The 12,156-nt window shown below is 42.9% G+C and overlaps 1 protein-coding gene across 2 annotated transcripts in view; it reads right to left on the bottom strand.

The window, feature by feature from the left end:
* ATOSA (atos homolog A) overlaps positions 1–12,156 on the bottom strand; it is a 47,571-nt gene that overhangs the window by 32,775 nt on the left and 2,640 nt on the right. The window lies entirely within an intron of this gene.

Genomic DNA, 12,156 nt, shown 5'->3' with positions numbered 1-12,156 from the left:
TGGTCTGTCTTTCATGATGACAAGCAGACCAGCAGCCTGTTATATGCACAAATACTTTCAGAGCAGCAGAACATGGCTCAGAGACAGCACAGGCTGAGATGCCTTCTCAGGCTAAAAAAATGAGAGATTGGGTAGATACAACCACACATGCATAGGACAGATCTGATATAATACAAGGGTTTAGAGATCCAGAACAAGAACACAGTGTCATTACTTGAGATTCAAAAGAGAATGATGCAACTGAACAGTCTAGAAGTGCCTGAAAAGATTTTCCTCTTAGCACATTCAGGAAAATTCCCCTTTATAGACATTTTTGACTTAACATGTGAAGGCTTGGAGAAATACATCCAGGGCAGCTTTCTGACTATCAGACCACATCAACTCGAGAGGCTTCCTTCAACTCCAACAAGAATGTGAACACTGATGGCATAACTAAACTCAAGATAAATAATCCTGGGGAAGAACTATTAAGCACATTTTCTGCCTACATGTAAGGCATCTACAATGCCACTAAGCTGCAATTTTTTTTCCCCAAAATAAGTGAAAAACAAGAAAATGAGAAACAAACCTAAGAGTGCAAATGCACTGATAATTATAAAGCTTGTAAAAAGCAATAACAGCGAGAAGAGATAGAAACACCCAAGAATTCAATAATTTTATTTTAATGGACAAGACATTAAACATTATAGTATGCAGGTTAAGTCGGAGCTGATATTCGTATAGCTTTATTACAACATCATGTCAGTTAGAAATCACACCTACAAGCTGAACACTTCTGCAGCTCTGCTGCTAGAACAGAACTATCAGGGTAATGAAAAAAGCACACAGGAGAAAAAGCACAGGACTTGTTAGGAAGTGTCCTCAGGTGAGGAATGCAGATTAAGAATTCCATTATTTTATCTGAAATACAGAAAAAGACAAAACAAAAAGCCCAGAGCAAACTATTTTCATAACATTTGACCTCTTCTACTGCAACTTCTTTTTTGTACTCATCTTCTCTTTGTGCTACTTGATCTCCCAAAACTTTGATGTTACAAACCATTCATTGTCATCTAAGTGGTGGGTAATATATCTTGTGGAACTTTGTCAGAACATGTCTGACCACCCAAAATCCTCCTCCTAGCTAGTAAGGCTACCTCCAGCTTCAGTAGGTTTCAGTATATGCAGCCCCAATTATTGAGAGGGTGGGGTGGAGGGAGGGGCATAAGGCTGGCAGACCAATGTACTTCTTCCTGAGAAATGCAAGGAGCTCTGAGAGATGAACTGATGATGGTGGAGCAGCATGAAGCTCCTCGGGTCATTTTCCCAATGCTATTAACCTTCACCTACAACGCCTGCCCTTAAGTGGTTAAACAGTAACCTGCAAAAGTAAAAAAGTTACAAAAGAGACAATATATGCTTCCCGTTAAAAAAAAAAAATTCTGGGAGAGTGGCCAGGCCCATAAAATTATTTTTAAATTTTATTTGGGAGGATAAATGAGGACATTACAACTTTCAAGCTGTGTAAAAGACTGCACTTTAAAATGGACACCTACTATGAGCCTCCTATGGAATTTTGAATGCATAAAACAAAAGAACTTTTTTGATAGTTTTAGAATTGAACTGTGTCACACAGCACAATTCAGCTATTTACAAGTTTCTGTGCTGTAAGTCATGTTATTAAGCTCTAATAGTTTTCTGGTACTCCAAATAATAAAACTTTACATAGGGTCAAAACTGAAAGGCTTAACAGAATTTTAGCCAAGAATCTAGTTTGCCCGCCTCTTCCCTAATATATGGCAATTTTCCACATAGCAAAATGGCAGACTCACATATTTAAATTTTAATCTATGTAATTATGAAATTTCACTTTGTCCTCTCAAAATTCCTTACTACTTTACAAAGCAGTGCTTCAGTGATTCAAAACCAATATTCCCACACAAAACACAAGAGTACACTAGTGGAATCATTCCTCCTCCCGTGTCAGGAGGGGGTCATCCAATGTCAGCAAGCTCACTTAAATTGGAGCTCTTGCACTTTTCAGAGGAATATCAACAAGCTCTAGACACAGGATGAATATATATATATGTATAAATATATATGCAAGTACTTGGTCAGAGCAACACTGATATTTTTAGATAAATTAGCATAAAAAGCAATAGATAATCCTCAATTCTGCACTGAGTTCAGTATAATATTAATTAGCTTTTTATACCATATAGTTGAGCAACCAGTAAGATGCTAATTAAAAATACATATTTGTATTGCCCCCAAAGCTGACATATTTGCATCAGCTTCATTTGCCCCAAGACAAACAAGTAGTGGCAAAGGGCTAATAATGTTTCATGCATTGTTTCTAGCAGAAATCAAAATACTGTAATAGTTTCCTCCTGCTGGAGGAAAAAAAAGAGAGAGAAACTTGACCTACATAACAAGGCACAGAAGAAACTCAGTTAAGCTTCAGGGTGTTTTTGGGAGGGGGAAGAGGTTGGTTTTTTTCTCATAACAATGAAGAGTCAAACAGTTACATATGGCTACACTAACTACAACTGTTAGCACATCTGACACTGAACCAGCGTCTCACTTTTAAGGCTTAAAAATCCTCCCCTCCCGTTCCAGGACATTTAATACTCTTGCCCTAACAAGCTAATGAATTAACCGAGTTAATTTTTAGGCTGTCCATTACTTTCCTTTAAGGGAACGTTAGAAAAGGAAAACGAAAAGCCAACCCCCAACTCAGAGAAATTCAGCCTTTCATAGGCTCAGTACACGGAAGGAAAGGAAGAACGTCTGGTTCGGGTTTCTAAAGGAACTGTTTACAGACTCAGCCGGAGAGGCAAACTTTGCTACTCAGTATAGGTGGGTTTCGAATCACCTTTCTCAGACAAGCACCGCCAACAGCTGCCGACCGCCCTGAGTTACACAGCTTGAACTTGTTTCACGCCTTGCAGCCCGTCCGGGCCGGTGCCACCGGCCTCCCTGCCTCCCCCCGGCCCCCTCCCCGGCCCCCCGGGCCGAGCCGGGCCGGGCCGTCCCGAGGCGCGGGGCTCGCTGCCGTACACACCTTGTCCGCTCGGCCCGGCGCTCCCGCTGCGAGCCCCGCAGCGCCGGCGCGGGCGGCTGGGTGCCCAGGGCATCCTCCACAAAGGAGGCAGAGTAGGGGCGCGCATAGCAACAGGGCCGGCCGCCGATTGGCCCCGCGGCCGAGCGCCGGCCCCTCGGCACGGCACGGCCCGGCCCCCGCGCCCGCCCGGGCCAGGTGAGCGGGGCGGGCCCGCCGCACGCAAACCACGGGGCCGCGCTCCGCAACCGGGACCGGCGGTACCGGGAGCCCGCGGAGGGGATGCCCGGGAGCCGCTCCCCTGCCCCGGGCACGCTGGCACTGCGCTGCCCGCGGCAGCGGGAGCAGCCGCCGTGCGTCTGACTGTCCGTGCGCTGGCACCGCGCTCCCCGCAGCAGCAGCAGCCGTGTGTCTGTCCGTGTGTCTGTCTGCGCCCTGGCACCGCACACGGAATGTCCCCGCACAGCACCGCTCCGCAGAGCCAGCCCCAGATGCGGGCTGTGAGGTGATGAATATTTACATCTGGAGCGGAAAAAGCCGCCAGCCCGTCCTCCTGCCAGGCAGCAGCAGCCAAGTTCCCACCGCTGTTTTTCCACTGCTCAGCCCACTCGGGAGCGGCTCGGCCGCCGCACTCCTGTGACCTCCCGGAGCCACAGCGGGAGCAGGATCCAGCTCTCCTTGCGCTACTGCCGCTCTTACTTCAGTATTTGTAATGGGCACTTCTGAGGACTAATTTATGAGGATGTTTCAAGAGAGTAGTCTCAAAACAACATGTGCTATTTTAGATATAGTCTAAACAACGTACTGGCTACGTTAAACAATTTCATCCAGCTCTGACGTATTCATAAGTATTAAAGTCAGATGACAGTACCATATTAACATAATCAGTGCAAAAAACCTATCTCACTCCCAGCCTAACCACATCACAAAGCAAGACTAAAACCCTTGTTCTGTAATTAGATACCATGGAACTATGAAAAGTCCAGATCAAACTAGACTACACAACCACATTCAAAATCCAGTACCACTCACTAACCCATTCAAGAGCATGGAAAACATGCCACTCCACAAAATTGCTTTTCCCCACTCACAGTTTATATACCAGTACAATTTAGCTGTGGTTGCAAGAAAACACAGTCTATACAAAATTTTTAAGTAGACATTTTATCCGAGGAAGGTCAGATACCTTTTATTAGCTGGCCCATGTAAAGATCTCACATACAGATAGTGCCTTAACAGTTATTCAGTATCTACAGGAGGAATGGGAGGGCTAAGAGCAATATTTATCACATTAGTAAACATAGTATGTTTAGTTTTGCTAGCAAGAGACAGGAGCAACAACACCCAAGTCAATTCCCACAGAGGCCAGCAGAGACAGCATTCAGGAGCCACCAGGTGTTTTTACAGGCCAGCTAACAATGTTTTAGTGATGAGCAGCTGTCTCTAGATGACGAGCATACCTACCCACCATACTGCTCCTCAACAGTCTCCCCACACTGCACTGCTGCAGCACAACCACAAAGATCCTTTTCACACCACACATTCTCCAAGTACAGTAAAAGTAGGACAGCTTGTTGACACTCCAGCTTTTAAGGTTACAGTCCTAAACCAGCTGTAGGTGCACTGAGCTGAGCTCTGTGCCTGTTTCTGGACAAACACCCCAGAAGTGAATTCATCTGGCCTAATAACACAATAATTTTATAAACTGCAATATTAGAAATTCTACCAAAATAAAACCTACCTTGAAGGACATTACTCATTTATTTGATCTCTCACGCTCCCACAAATTCCAGAGGCACAAGATACTTTACATGAGAACATGGTAGCACAGAGTTATACACAGGACTTCATCCTAGGCTGCATACTTCACCATCATAAAGTACCTGCACTTCAAATACTATTACTATCCTCACAGCTCTAACACTGTGCAAAATGACAGGCAATAATCAAGATAACCAGAGTGTATTTTAACCCACCTTCTAAAAATGAACACTTCTAAAAATGAAACACTTCTAAAAATGAAAAAGGTGAGGTCTTCGTAACTGTGGATTTTATCCCAACACTTTGTGAGTAAGCAGCCCTACACATTCCATAAAGCAGGAAATCAGAGCCAAGCATGCTTCATCTCAGTATCAAGTGAATTACACATCAATTCAGAGGCACTTGCCAATAGACATAATTGGCATCATCCCTACATTATAAAAAACACTCAATTCAACCTTTGAAGGGCCATGCCAAAGCACAGGTTGTCTAGTAATGAGCCAGTTCAGAAAAACACTCTAATTCAGGTTCCAGCCCTCCCTTGTGCAGGAAAAGCAAGGTGTGCATGTGACCCCTAAGGAGCAAAGCCTAAGTGACTCCATAGCCCCTTATGTTTACACAGCCTAGTCATGGAGACAAGCTAAAAATAAAAATACACTTCCACTAACATATCCCTTCCTTGAAACAAACATTTTGGATTGAGTTACTAATTTGCAGAACACAAAACCACCAAGTGCTCTCATGTAGACAGCTTTATTCCCCTTCTCCCAGTACAGATGCTCAATTCCTCAGAACAAAGCTGAGGTCAGTTCTTGATGCTTGCAATGCATGTTAAAGAGATGGTTAGATACACCACTCACACTCTGTGTAGTTTTCCTCTTGCTTATGCCCAAACTCAAATTTCTTGAGTGAGAAAGGCTACATACAGTCCACAGTACACCTAGAGAAGCTGAAAGCATCAGACGCTAACATTCCCACTATGATTTTTAAATCAAACAAAAAATTAAAACCAAATAAAATAAAAATCAGTGTGTAACATAAAGCTGCGCAGATTTCATACTAGTAACTTACACAAGAATTAATTTTGCCAGCTTACATAAAGTGTCCTAAAACATTTATAAAAGGCCATGACATCTTCTCAACATGAGGATGGGATGAAAGAACATACAATGCACATCAAGGACCATAACTTTCATCTGCCATGGATCCAAAATACTTTCTCATAGCAAGTTGTTAATTCAGCAAGGCTCTGGCAGCAAACATCCAGAGGCAGCACAATAACAGCCAGTCATGACTGGCCTGAGTGCTTGGTGCAAGGTGAGCCAGGTGTGCATTCTAGCAGTTCTACATTGAACTTTGCCTTCAGACATTTCCACTATTATCAACTATTCCTCCTAAACTAGCTATTTGGTTTTACTCCTCCACTTTTTACCAGCAGGGTCCTCAGAGGGGTCGTCCACATCTTGCTTGTGTTAGCATGGTGTAGGCAGTTACACCAGGAGTACTACTGCTAGTACAGCTGTGGCAGAACCATTACCCAGGCCTATCCTCCAACAGTAGCTCTCCAGATACTTTGTTTCTCATGGTTTCCCCACAGTAAACAAAATTCCTCTGGCGATTCAAATAGCACATGCTTCAAAAGGAAGAAGCTGTTTCCCCCTCAGATTACAACAAAACAAAGTCATAATTTTCACTAAAAGGTAACTGAAGTGGGAAAACCTTCTATATCCAGAAAATATACTTGAAGATCAATTTTAAAGACATTTACATCAGAGAAAAAAGGGTTTACCTTTGAACAGCATGAGTGTTGGTATCAATCCCTTTGACCTAACTGCATTCCCAGTCCATGCTGACCTTCACAATTTTGTCCCTGAGCAGTTCCTATTGATAGGAAACTCCTCCTCTTTTATTCCACATCACTCTAATATTTACTGAAGTTCTTCCCTTCTTGATGCAACTATTCTCTTCTCCCCTTCCCTCAAATTCACCTACTTAATGAAAATTAAAAAATAAAGAACAACTAAATAAAAGTCTTGAAGATTCAGATCTAACATGCAAAGGAAATGCACAGTACTTGTGACTTTACAGAAAACTGCACATTAAAAAAAGCATCAACTCAACATATCAGAACTTCACTCTCTGTTAACACAGAAGTTATGGCAAGGAGCCATCACAGATATTTACTCAGATTCTGCTCTTACACACCCTCTCTGCCCCCCAAAGCCTGCAAACAAAGCCTTCCACCAAACCTGCTGACCTGCCTGAAGTGTGAGCTTGAGCCATGGTTTGTTTCACTGGCGTTGCTGGGCTGGTGCCCTGGCAGGGAATCAAGGAGAACAATACCTGGCAGGGGATAAGGGCTTCCCATTGCTCTGAAAAAAAACCAGGCTGACCACAGCAGCTCTTCCTGCACCTCTCCTTCTCCTTCCCTTGACCCTCAGAAGAAACCAGCTGCCTCTTTACCACCTCCCATCATGGTGCTGACTGTACTGAGGATATGAAATAATACTTGCCACCCTCAATTTTACTGAAGTTCTGTGTCTCTTTTTGCCCTTCCTGCCCCCATTACACAAAACAAGTTGATACTTGCACAGCATCCTAAGAAAGAAGCTTGATTTGTTACAGCACATAGAAGTGTGAAATATGTCCCAGAAATCCTGAAGGCTCATTAGTGGGCAAAAGGAATCCCTGCATACACAGCAAGCATCATTAAGAGGTTAAATGAGCACAAGCAGTCACCTGCTCATAGACTCCCTAAAGTAGTTCACTATCCAAAATGGACTTACTTAACAACCTGGTTCCCAGGGATCTTGATGGAAAAAAGATCACTAACTTGTGTAATGTAAAACAGATGACATTGCTCACATGCAACCAGAGTCCCTATTTCAGCTATATTCTCCCTCTTTTATGCCTCAGAAGAAAATCCAATTGTCTTCTCCTTAGAAAAAGCCAATGGGTTTGGGAAATGCATTGATCACTGCTAAGAGGTGATCACTGCCCCATGGCTACTGGTACTACATCCCTGCACAGAGAGAGACTGCATACCTGCCCACGAAAGAAAAGTGGCCAAACCAAAATAAATGCGTATGGAGGGGGGAAGAGCTCCCCTTACTGCTCCTGAAAAAACAAATTTGTTCAGAAGATTTCTCAGTGAGGCTATTTTGTTTGCCTTTATTCATTATAAGGACTCTTACAATCAGCACAGACATGAAATGCCATTAGTATTTCATGTATGCAGAGTGCTCCCTCCCTGTGTGTCCAGCTGCCTCACACACAGCTCCCTCTCCAAATTATCCCCAAGAACATCCTCACACTACCCTATTACATCTTTGCATTTTGAGTCAATGTGATGGTGTAATACCATCCCAGACAGCAACCTGAACCAGCTTTGGTCCCAAAGCTAGCAGGAAAAATCACCAGTCAAAGAACTGGTCAGGCCCATTTAACATAGAAGGAAATGTATTAGTACAAGTGAGTTGGTCTTGACTTGGTCAGATTAACTCTGAATTGTTAAGAAAAGATGGAGAATTTTCATGACTTACAACTCAATTATTCTGTTTACAAGTAGCCTTTGTAAAAAAAAAAACCCTCTTCCAATCTCAGTAGAGCTCTGATTGCAGAGCAAGAATAACTCACATGGCTTCAGCCATGTGCTTGCAGCTGTAGTCATGCCACTCTGCACGAGACCAGCAGAAAAAGGAATAGGTAATGCAAGTGAAGTCTTCCAAAGTCCAGCTACCTACCCAGGTCCAAGAGGCACATTTCTGTATTTGCATTCATCCTTAATTGCCTACTTATACATGGAGTTTTAGTACTGGGTAGTACAAAGGTAACCATGCAACTGTACATGCACTTCTAAAACAATTTTAACTTAAAAACTGGCTTCTGTCTAAACATTAAATTTAAATGACCTGCAAAGACTGAACAATTTACCACCTCCTTGAAAGACAATGATGTGAGACAATTTCAAAAAATCTAAAAAACACAGTCAATCAAGTATTACATTGGAATGGAGACAATAACTACCACTATATTTACCGTTAAACTGCAAGACCTGATGGACTAAAAGAATAGCTGGACTGTTACCTTAAACTCATTGCTGAAAAGATAAAAGGTTATGGCTATTTCTCCACCAGTAAATGGCTGCTATTAGTAGAAGTCCGTCAAAATACAAAAGAAACATTTTATAAACAGTGAAGCAGACAGAGCAAGTTCTTTTAACAAATGTCATATAGCTGGTTTGTTCTCGTCAGTTACTCTGTTTTCACAGAAGACTTCTAATTTTAATAAGTAGAATTTCATTTGGCAGCAAACTCTTGTCTCTCATGAGAATCTGTATTTATAAATGTTAGCTTATTTTTAAAAACATTTAGAAGCTGGCAGACCTCAGATCCAATAATAATGTCAACACTGCCCTTAACAGCAAAGTCCAACCTAATATGTTTCACCCCAGGGATCTGAACTGACATGCCAAAGTTTCTCACTGCAGCAAGTAAAGAATATGGTCAGAAGGGTCAGTTTATATACTCCAAGCCTATGGGCTTGGCATATCCACAGTCCCCAAAATATCCACCTAAATGCCACCCCAGCAGCATCTCTTTTAGCAACAGCTAAAGGCAGCTAATATGGGCAACACCAAGCAAACTACCAAAAAATGGCAAAGTTGTTACCAGGATGGTTCTCTCTGAGAAACAGGTATGCCACGAAGAACCCTCACTGCTGAACAATGATAAAAGCACCCTTCCAACCCAAGAAACACTTTTGCAACAGGAAGACTTGCCTTGCTGTCAATAGCTAGGTACGAATTGCAGAACAGGTAAGAAACCTAAGCTGGGATTTCAAATTAAAACCTGAGATTTTCCATTCTACAAATAAATACACTTTAAATTTCTTGCTGCCTAAAATTTTTAAAAAGTTAAGCACCTAAAAGCTAAGAATTCTTCCAAGTTAAACATTTGAGGTAGAAATTTAATAAAAAGAGTTTATACTGCCATTTTACAAATGTGCAAAGACAGAACTGTATTGAAAGCATCTAGACTCCACCCTCAATTAAAAAACAAAGGCTTCTGTTCCTGTCCACTCATATCCTGTATCTATGTGATCTGTTCTCAGGACAAATCTGCTCTCCCCAAAGATTAGAGCTGGATGGCTCCATGCCCCATAAAAGGAACGTGAGTGCAGCACCTGTCAGTTTGCTTGGCTCGGTGGGGTTTTACCCTGAGCAGTTTCAGGTGCTGTTTCTCTCTGAGAACAAGCAGGTTTTATCGGCAGGCAGGAGGAGCAGGCTCCCGGCACACGAAGCCGGCCACACGTGCCCTGCTTGCCCGGGGGCTTCCTGGGGCAGGCACAGCGTCAGCCCGGCTCACCAGCACCCAACCTGCACTTACCTGTGGCAACCCAGCCCCGGGCGCTGCCCCGGCGCCCCTGGAGTGACAGCTCCACCGAGCAGGAAGCAGCTCATTTCCACTTCATTACTTTGTTGACTGCCTGCATCATTCTGCCGTGGAAAAGTTTAAGTGCTTTGTGACATTTCACTGAGGAGATACTACAAAATTAAAGTGTCTGCATCATGGATCAATATAGGACACTAAAACAACACTCATCCTTTTTCAATATATATTTTCACTTCCTAATCTGCATACTCTGTAGCACATCATATTCGCTAAAAAGTTTTCCATAACATCTTCCCCAGTTAATATAGGGCATATTTTATGCTTATAAAAACAAGGGCCTTACCCACATCTCCTAAATTAACAACCAACTCCACAACTGAACACACTGGTTCAGCTCACCTCCCCCGAGTCCCATGCCTCCTCATCCTTCCTCCTAAAACTCTAAATTCCATCAACTGTTCATTAATCTCTCCTCCAGCTTTCCCCACAGACTGATCCCAAAATGCCTCAGCCATGTTTCCCACAGGAGGCAGTAAACAGACTTTTGCTGAACCAAGAGTTACCTCTTTCCACACCAACCCACCAAGTAATGTGGCAGAAGTTCCTTAACCCAGTTACTACAAACAGACCCTGAGGCACATAGCCAAGTTTGACTTGCAAAGAAGGAAGGAGAAGACAAAAAGTAATCTTCAGTCTGCTTGTTCCTCTCTTGTAGACAGAAAGTCATTTCTGTAAATTAGGATCATCTCAAGGAGGGAATTAATGCTTCAGAAAGTAAGAAAGGACTGCTTTTTGTTTAATTTGTAAGTGAAAACAAAATAGTTTCTACACAGAGAACACAAATAGAGGAAAAACAAAGCAAGGCAATAAGAAAGTAAGAAAAGACTAGAATAAGGTGATAAAAACCAGCCAGCATGCATTTAGAGACAAACAAGCCTGTCCTCCTCCTTTAACTGATCATTCATGCAATGAGAGGGAGGGAGGAGGAAGGAGCAATAACTCCCAGCTATTTAGACTATAGCAAAACTTTTGATGTCTTGTAACATTTCCACAGTAAAATATGACTATAGCGTAGATTCATCTAAACCACAAGATGTTTTCCAGTTGTGCACCAAGTGTACTCTAAGAGTACATAACAAGCCTTCTGAGTTTGGCAGCAAGCTATCACTCTGACATTATGCAATGTTTTCATTAATGCTGATGGTGAAACAGTGTGTTTATACAGTTTATGAACAAAGCTGAGCTGGAAAACTTTGCAAGCACTCTGCTACAAAGCCTTATTCTGTCTTCCAAACTCAATAAACTGCCCAAGCAACCAGAAGTCATTAGAACGAAGTTCAATAGAAGCAAGAGCAAAGCTCTGTACTTGAGAAAGGAAACAGCAGTCCAAACATGCAGCAAGAAGCAGCTGACTAGGCAGCTGTACTGCAGAAACCAAATCGTGATGATATCATGGATCAAAGCCAGGTAACCTGATATGTTGTTACTGCAGAAAGAAAAAAACCCAAAAAACAACCAAAACTAACTCCAAACTCAAACATCACTCCAAAAACATGGCATGTAAGAAAGGGAGATTCTTCTCCCTGGCACCAGTGGAGGCTCAGCTGAAGAACCACAACCACTGCATTTTAACATGCTTCAAGAGTTCCCTTTAAGCACAGCGAAGGTAAAGCTGAGCAGCAGGCATCAGTTCTTGGGTTACTGTGTTCCCTCGACCCAGTACAGACAGTTCTGGGAATGTGCTCAGAGCAGCCACTGTCCTCCCACACTCAAACCCCACCTGAGGGCCATGTCCTGAGTGATGCTCATGAGATACATCCTGGGAGTGCCCCGTGCCTTTGCCTGGCAAAGGAACAAGTCCACATTTTTACCTGTGCTTTCAAAGCTCTCTTCCTGCTCTCCCTTACCCACAAAACTGCTCTGCAGGTTTGCTATGCAGAGCTCCATATTCCATCCCCTCCA

Source organism: Melospiza melodia, chromosome 15 (assembly GCF_035770615.1).
Source record: "Melospiza melodia melodia isolate bMelMel2 chromosome 15, bMelMel2.pri, whole genome shotgun sequence".
Lineage (NCBI taxonomy): Eukaryota > Metazoa > Chordata > Aves > Passeriformes > Passerellidae > Melospiza > Melospiza melodia.
This window is presented reverse-complemented; position numbering and strand designations above follow the sequence as displayed.